This window comes from Nerophis ophidion, linkage group LG10 (assembly GCF_033978795.1).
Source record: "Nerophis ophidion isolate RoL-2023_Sa linkage group LG10, RoL_Noph_v1.0, whole genome shotgun sequence".
Classification (NCBI taxonomy): Eukaryota; Metazoa; Chordata; class Actinopteri; order Syngnathiformes; family Syngnathidae; genus Nerophis; species Nerophis ophidion.
In genome coordinates, this window is record NC_084620.1 from 50,734,701 (window position 1) to 50,744,700 (window position 10,000).

The 10,000-nt window shown below is 30.6% G+C and overlaps 1 protein-coding gene across 1 annotated transcript in view; it reads left to right on the forward strand.

The window, feature by feature from the left end:
* The first annotated feature begins 1,510 nt into the window (after nucleotides 1-1,510).
* Nucleotides 1,511-10,000, forward strand: part of LOC133560967 (chemokine-like protein TAFA-2) — a 208,524-nt gene continuing 200,034 nt past the window's right edge. The window contains exon 1 of the mRNA XM_061914040.1: nucleotides 1,511-1,827. The gene's annotated coding sequence lies outside the window, so the exon portion shown is untranslated. The remainder of the gene's footprint in view (nucleotides 1,828-10,000) is intronic.

Sequence of the window (10,000 nt, forward strand, 5' to 3'; positions counted from 1 at the left end):
TACACAACTGAAAGCCCTTTCCCCTAATTTTTTCATATTTAAAATACTTTTTTTAAAATATAAAAATGCCTGTATGTATGTTTATACATATGTATATATAAATATATACACATGTATAAATATACTTATATACACTTGTGTGTATATATAAATATATATACGTGTATATAAATACACATATACTTATATACATACATATACAAATATATACACACAATGAATACATATATATGTGTATATGTATGTATACATATATAAATATATGTGTATATACACATATACATGCATATATATGTGTACATATATATTCATATATATATATATGTATACATATATCTACACATACACATATATATATATATATATATACAAACATATATACACATACATATATATACTCTCTATATATATATATACGTACAAATACATATATATATATACAGTGGGGCAAAAAAGTAGTCAGCCACCGATTGTGCAAGTTCTCCCACTCAAAGTGATGACAGATGTCTGTAATTTTCATCATAGGTACACTTTAACTGTGAGAGACAGAATGTGAAAAAAAATCCAGAAAGTCACATTGTAAGAATTTTAAAGAATGTATTTGTAAATTATGGTGGAAAATAAGTATTTGGTCAACCATTCAAAGCTCTCACTGATGGAAGGAGGTTTTAGGCTGAAAATCTCACGATACATGGCCCCATTCATTCTTTCCTTAACACGGATCAATCGTCCTGTCCCCTTAGCAGAAAAACAGCCCCAAAGCATGATGTTTCCACCCCCATGCTTCACAGTAGGTATGGTGTTCTTGGGATGCAACTCAGTATTCTTCTTCCTCCAAACACGACAAGTTGAGTTTATACCAAAATGGATACATGGATGATACAGCAGAGGATTCGGAGAATGTCATGTGGTCAGATGAAACCAAAATAGAACATTTTGGTATAAACTCAACTCTTCGTTTTTGGAGGAAGAAGAATACTGAGTGTTGCATCCCAAGAACACCATACCTACTGTGAAGCATGGGGGTGGAAACATCATGCTTTGGGGCTGTTTTTCTGCTAAGGGGACAGGACGATTGATCCGTGTTACGGAAAGAATGAATGGGGCCATGTATTGTGAGATTTTGAGCCAAAACCTTCCATCAGTGAGAGCTTTGAATGGTTGACCAAATACTTATTTTCCACCATAATTTACAAATAAATTGTTTAAAATTCCTACAATGTGAATTCCTGGATTTTTTTTTCACATTCTGTCTCTCACAGTTGAAGTGTACCTATGATGAAAATTACAGACCTCTGTCATCATTTTAAGTGGGAGAACTTGCACAATCGGTGGCTGACTAAATACTATTTTGCCCCACAGTGTATATATATATATATACACAATTATGAGCATGATACGAAGATGTGTGTGATTGGACGGTGTCCGGGTCCAATGAAAAAGTGCTCTGTGTAGAATGAGAAGCTGAAGTGTGAGGTGGTGATAAAAGTTAGCACGCAGCAGAGCAGTCAGTGTGAGCGCAGCCGCGCAGCAGACACACGCATCTCCCACTCGCAGCATCAACATCTCCCACTCGCAGCATCAGGACCGAAGGAGAAGGAGATGGAGATAGATTCTCCTCCACTAAGGAACGTCTCCAAAATGTTTTCCCTCCAGCTGAAGTGAGCCAGCAGGACACCGGAGGAGGATTGCATGTTCCCAGACGACATGGGCGATGCGTTCAAGGACCAATAATCCTATCTGAATCCAGGAGACTGGGACAGTGGATTGTAGCAGCAGCTCACCTCATGATTTAAAAGGCGTTTGATGCACGGGGAGGAAGTGCAGGTAAGACTTCCATCACGACATTTGTTCATCAAAGAAACATTCATTCTTGGCCAAGACACTTTCCACTTGTGTGGCAAACAACAACAACAACTGTGGTGTTTAGTGTTTGCACCTGCAACACACCACTTGTGTCACCACCACATCATCAACACCATGAAGTCATTTCAGCCACAACTACTTATTACGTGTTGACTGTTAGGACTTGCAACCTCCTTAACTTGACTTGACTCCATGTCATTTTACACACAAACACAAACACCTTTTGTCTCGGGTCAAGCAGAAACAAACATTTTAAATGGAAACTTGTGTTTATAACAGTTGTGTTTAGAACATTTTAAACCAAGGGCCACGTACTAAAAAGCAGAAGGATACGTGGGCCTTTTTTAGTTTGGAAAAATAAAAAAATAAATACAGCTAAATATTATACATTTATACATACATACATACATGTGTACATATATACATACACATACATACAAACATATATATGTAAATATATACATACATATACATTTATACATACGTACATATATACACATACATGTATATATGTATATACACATACATATAAACATGCGCATATATATGTACACAAACATATAAGCATGCATATGTATATACACACATACATGCAAATATAAACACATGCATATATACACACATACATATATACATACATATATATATACACAAACATGTATATCTGTATATACACGTACATATAAACATAAGCATGCATATGTATATACACACACACATACATACATACATACATACATACACACATACATATATACACATACATACATTTACATATGTGTATATATATATATATATATATATATATATATATATATATATATATATATATAGGTAAATATATATGTACATATTTATACATATATACACATACATACATATGCACATACATATGCATATATACACATACATACATATACATTTATACATACAAGTATACATATACATACATACACATGCATGCATATACATATATTCATACATACAAACATACATATATATACACACACACATACATGCATATATATACACACATACATACAAACACATACGTACATACATATATACACATGTATATAATTATAAACACATACATATAAACATGCATATATATATGTATACAAACAAACATGCATATGTATATACACATACATGCATATATAAACATATATACACACATACATATGCATATACTGTATATGTACATGCATATACACACATATATACATATACACACATATATACATAAATGCATATACACACATACATACAAACATACATATATACTGTATATACACACACATACATATATACACACATTTACATATATATATGTAAATATATCCTTACATATTTATACATATATACATACATTTATACATACATACATACATATATTCATACATATACATATAAACATACATACATACATATATATAAACATACATACATACATACATACATACATACATACATACATATATATATATATAAACATACATACATACATATATATATAAACATACATACATACATACACATATATATATATATATATATATATATATATATATACACACACACATACATGCATATATACACACATACATATACATACATACATACAAATGCATCTATACACCCATACATATATACATACATACAAATGCATTTCTACATACATATACACATATATGTGCATATATACACATACATACATATACATATATATGTAAATATATACATACATATATACACATACTTGCATATACATATATACACATATACATATAAACATGCACGTATACACACATATATATACATGCATATATATACACACATATACATACATATACGGCTATACATATATATATATATATATATATATATACACACATACATATGCATAAATACACATACGTACGTATGTAAATACATATACATATAAATGTAAATATGTACATACATACATATACATTTATACATACAAACATACATTTACACATACATATATACACATATACATACACACACACAAACATACAAAATGTACATACATACATATAATGGATTAGATTTTTATAGTGCTTTTCTAGACAAAGCGCTTTACAGAGTGTGTATATATACATACATATACACACACACACACACACACACACACACACACACACATATCTATATATATATATATATATATATATATATATACATATATATATATATATATATATATACATACACATATGTGTAAATATACACACACACACACACACACACACTTACTTATGAAGACACACTTTTTCGTCGGCTGTGTGTTACAAGTCAGGGATTGTAGTGCGCAGGCTCCACCGAGTGTTTCATTTTCCTAAATTCAAACACAGTGTTACTGTTCAAACTGTGTGTAACGTTCCAACGGCCAGTTAAATAACACCTTCACTTAGTTTTCAACAAATACTTAGGCCTACTATGCTGCTGCACTTTGATGTTGCTCATCAAAAAAGTTTGAGGACCACTGATATAGGTGATTATTGTTATTATTATAATTATCATTATTATTATTATCAATTATTAGATTGAAAATGTCAGCATGTTCTCATTACATTCCAATCATTGTTTTCTCTTTTTTCTAATATTTTTACGGTTGTTTTTTTCCCACGTAAAAAGAATAAAAATATTAATGATATGATTGTGTAACTGCATAATTTAGTGTGACCAAAATTATGCCCGCACATAAATATTCATATTTAGTTTCACATTTAACAATGTTTATGATGCTTGTTAATTTTTTTTTTATTAAATATGTTTTATTTTCATAATTAACCAACTCTGTTAATATTTGTAGCTTACTTAGTTTTATTGATTTTAATTTGAGAGCTTCTAAAATTTTCGATTCCCTGAGGGCAACATAATGAAAAGTCCAAGTACGCGGGGCCTTTTAGTTTTTACTTATTTATTTAGAAATAAAAGGCTAAAAACATTTTATATATATATATATATATATTGAATGACAAAACTGACTAAGTTTATTATGAGCAATTATTTGATTTTTTCTCATTACATATACGCTCTTTGGACATGGTTGCCCTACAACCAGGATAAACTTCTTGGTCACGCTTATTTTTTTTGTTCATTATATTGTTACTCACCAAAAAACACAGATCAAAGATCATCTATCCAGCAAGTACACTCTCCGGATTTTAAAGGACCTCCTGCAGATACACCAGTCAAAGATCATCCACACAAAAATAATAGGTTGCTGTTTTCAAAGAACCTACCGCAAAAATAGCAGTCAAAGATCATCTATATGATCAAAACTCCCTGCAGTTTATCACCAGGATGTAGTGTGACGAAAAAAAGGTTAGATCATCTATATGACAATTTAGAGAGCGCTGGATTTTTGAAGGGCCTGATTCAAATATCCAAATCAAAGATTGTCTATGCGACAAGAGCACTTTGCTGTTTAACAGGACCTACAGCAAAAACATTATTCAAAGATCATCTATATGACAAAGGAGCGCTGGATTTTTAAATATGCAAATAAACAAATCACAGATTGTCTATGCGACAAGAGCACTTTGCTGTTTAACAGGACCTACAGCAAAAACATTATTCAAAGATCATCTATATGACAGGAACTCCCTGCAGTTGATATGAGTATGTGTATGAGCATTAGTATTATTGTGACTATCAGTATTATTTTGAGTATTAGTATGAGTAATATTACGAGCATTAACACGAGTATTGTGACTATCAGTATTGTGAGTATTAGTATTAGCATGAATAATATAAGTATTAGTACTACTATGAATATTAGCACGAGTATAATGAGTATTAATATAAGTGTTATTGTGGCCATCAGTATTATTGTATCATTATTATTATTAGTATGAGTAATATCATGAGTATTAGTACTATTATGAATATTAGTATGAGTATAATGATTATTAGTGAAAGTATTATTGTGACTATCAGTATTATTGTGAGTATTAGTATTATTATTACTATAAGTTTGACTAATGAGTATTAGTACTATTATGAATATTAGTATACTGTAGATAGATAGTACTTTAAAATTCCAGCAGCAGTGTACAGAGTTCATATCAGTTTAAAAATTAAAAGTAAATAATGGGGGTATAAATGGAAACAAAATAGAAAAATATTATAATAAGAATAGAAATTAAAAGCAACGATGGGAATAAAAATATAACAGTAAAATAGGAATGTAACAAGAGAAACTAGGCAGTAGTGACCATGTTATGAAAAAGTATTTTACTGTTATTTTTATTGAGCATTATGAGTATTAGTATGAGTAATATTATGAGTATTAGTACTATTATGAATATTAGTATGAGCATTATGAGTATTAGTACACGTATTGTAATTAGTATAAGTATGAATATTATTGTGCGTATTAGTATTGTGTATGAGTATTATGACTATGAGTATTATGCTTATAACAATAAATATGAGTGTATTATGTGTATTACAATGAGTATTATAATTATGAGTACTACAATGAGTATACATATGAGTATTATGATTATTAGTATGAGTATTATAGTGACTAAGTATTATAATATAATAGTATTAGGAGTATTGTTAGTTTCTTCATATGATGATGTCATGATGACTGTGTATGAGTATTAGTTATGAGTATCAATATAAGTATTATAAAGAATATGGATATTATAATGAGTAAGCAAAAGATTATAAGTATTAGTATCATTATGATTATCAGTATTGTATTAGTATAAATATTTTTATCAGTAATAGTATGACTATTATGAGTATTAGTGTGAATGTTATGAGTATTAATACAAGTATTAGTATTGAGTACTAGTAATATTGTGAGTATTATAATTATGAGTGTTAGTATGAATATTATTCTAAGTATTATGAGCAGGGGTAATATTACACGTATTAGTATTATTTTGAGTATGAGCACTAGTATTATGAGTAATATGACCATTAGTATTAATATGAATATGAGAATATCAAAATTAGTATTAAAATGAGTATATTGAGTATTTTTATTATTATGAGTATTACAATGAGTACACATATAATGAGTATAAGTATGAGTATTAGTTTAAGTATTGTAATTAAAATTAGTATGACTATCATGAGTATAAGTATTATTGTGTGTATAAGTATAGTTATGAGTAGTAATATGAGTAATATAATTAGTAGCAGCATTATAATGAGTATGCTTGATAGTATATGAGTATTAATAGTATTATGATTATCGTTATTATTGTATTAGTATGGATATTTGTATCAGCATTAGTATGAGTATTAGTGTGAATGTTATTGGTAGTAGTATGAGTATTATTACAAGCATAAGTACTAGTACTAAAGTGAGTATTTTAATTATGATTTTTTTAATGAATATTATGAGGAATATCATGAGTATTTGTACTATTATGAGCACTATGTGTATTAGTATAAGTATTGCAATTAGTATTAGTATGAATATTATCATGAATATTAGTATTATGTGTATTAGTATTAGTTATGAGTATTATGAGTATGTGTAATATGAGTAATAATATTAGGTTTATCAGTATTATTGTGACTATTAGTATGTATACTTTCACCAGTACTGGTATGAGTATATTATGTGCATGAGCAGTAGTATTAATATGCGTATTAGTGTGAATGTTATGAGTACTATTACAAATATTATTATTATTATTATGAGTATGAGTGCTAGTATTAATGTGAGTATGATCATTTTGAGTATTAGCATGAATATATTCTTATGAATATTATTATGAGCATTATGAGTATGGGCATTATTACACGTATTATTATGAGTATGAGCACTGGTATTAAGAGTATTAATATGAGTATTAGTAATATTTTGACTGTATTATTATGGGTATTAGTAATATTTAGACTGTATTATTATGAGCATGAGTAAAATTATGACTTAGTATAATCACGAGTATTATGAGTACAACAAATATGAGTATATTATGAGTATTACAATGAGTATTATGAGTATTACAATGAGTATTATGAGTATATTATGAGTATTATTATTAGTAGTACTTTTACAATGAGTATACATATTATAATGAATATTACGAGTATTGTATGAGTATTACGAGTATAACAATAAAGATTATGAGTGTGAGTATTAAAATTAGTATCATGAGTATGAGTATTATTATTATTACAATGAGATTACGTATTATGAGTATTGTGAGTTTCAATATTACAATGAGTATTAAGAGTATAACAATAAATATTATGAGTATGAGTATTACAATGAGTATTATGAGTATTATTATTACAATGAGTTTACGTATTATGAGTATTATGAGTTTTAATGTTACAATGAGTATAAGTATTATGAGTATAACTCTAAATATTATGAGTATATTATAATGAGTATTACAATGAGTAGCTTATGAGAATTATTATGAGTATTACAATGAGGATGAGTATTATGAGTATTAGTATGAGTATTATAATGAGTTATTAGTATGAGTTTGAGTATTATAATGAGGATTTGTATGATGTAATGACAACATCAGTCTAATTATTGCAGTCAACATGTCTTCATATTTAACAAAACATTATTTTCATCCTGCTATTTTTTTTTCTCTCTTTTGGACATACCGGGGAGACGGATGTAAGAATTCCAGTGGCGACACTTTCAAAGTCACTTTGTCCTCTTTGTGGCTGCAACACACAAATCTGAAACACAAACATCATTTTGACAAAGTGCTGACCAGACACTTTTATGCTACAACAATACACAAATAAAGCACTACTTTTAGCGGGTATCCATTCACGTAAAATTGTGTCATATTTCCATACAGTCGTCGCGTCATGTCTGGCTGCAGACTCGGCTCAAACACTTGGCCGGGAAACAAGCGCTCGGAGCCAACACAGCCCGTGGCTAACGTTACAATGTCTCATGCCAACCACGCGACGAGGCGGCGCTCAGAGGTACTGTCAGGCTACACTTTACAAAACGCGCTAGCTGGATGCTAATTTACATGCTGCCTATTAGCATTAGCATTTCAACACCTACGCATTTGCAAAAGAAAACTACAAACAACACGAACGTAACAATCAAAAACAGCGTGACATAAAGTGCAAATACAGCTTTATCTCTTTCGTCAACTTTTCTGCGCTAAAGAAACTTCTTTATGACTTTAGCTCGGGATTTTTTTGTTTGTTTGATATTGTCATTACTGCCACAAATGGTGGAAAAGTGTATTAGAATCCAGTCCCGTACGGACCACAACTGAGAAACATATGTTTCGCATCCCGACAACAGCCCTATGGTTAAGAAACACCACACACTACTGTCATCTAATGTCCTGGGACTGCGACTTAGCACGGCATGCTAATCGATGCTAACATGCTATTTAGGCAATCTGTATGTACATATTGCATCGTTATGCCTCATTTGTAGCTATATTTGCATCCACCCTTTCCTTCCACCCACATTTAATGCCAAACAAACACATACCAATCGACGGATTCAAGTACACTAGTAGTCAAAAGATGCGAAAGTCCCTTATTTGTTCTGCACATTTTACCGACGACAGCGATGCTACGACAGAGATGTGTGGTTATCCTGCGACACTCAAAGCAGATGCATTTCCAACGATAAAGTCAACGAAATCACAAAGGTGAGTTTTGTTGATGTTATTGACTTATGTGCTAATCAGACATATTTGGTCACGGCATGACTGCCAGCTAATCGATGCTAACATGCTATTTAGGCTAGCTGTATGTACATTTGTAGCTATATTTGCATCCAGCCTTTCCCTCCACTCACATTTAATGCCAAACAAACACTTACCAATCGACGGATTTAAGTTGCTCCAGTGGTCAAAAGATGCAATCATTGGTTAGAAGGCGATCGCCCAATAGCTTCAATAGCTATTCGCTCAATAGCTTCAGTTTCTTCTTCAATTTCATTTTCCCTATCTGCCTCCACACTCCGACCATCCATTTCAATACATGCGTAATCTGTTGAATCGCTTAAACCGCTGAAATCCGAGTCTGAATCTGAGCTAATGTCGCTATATCTTGCTGTTCTATCCGCCATGTTTGTTTGTATTGGCGTCACTATGTGACGTCACAGGAAAATGGACGGGTGGATTTACAG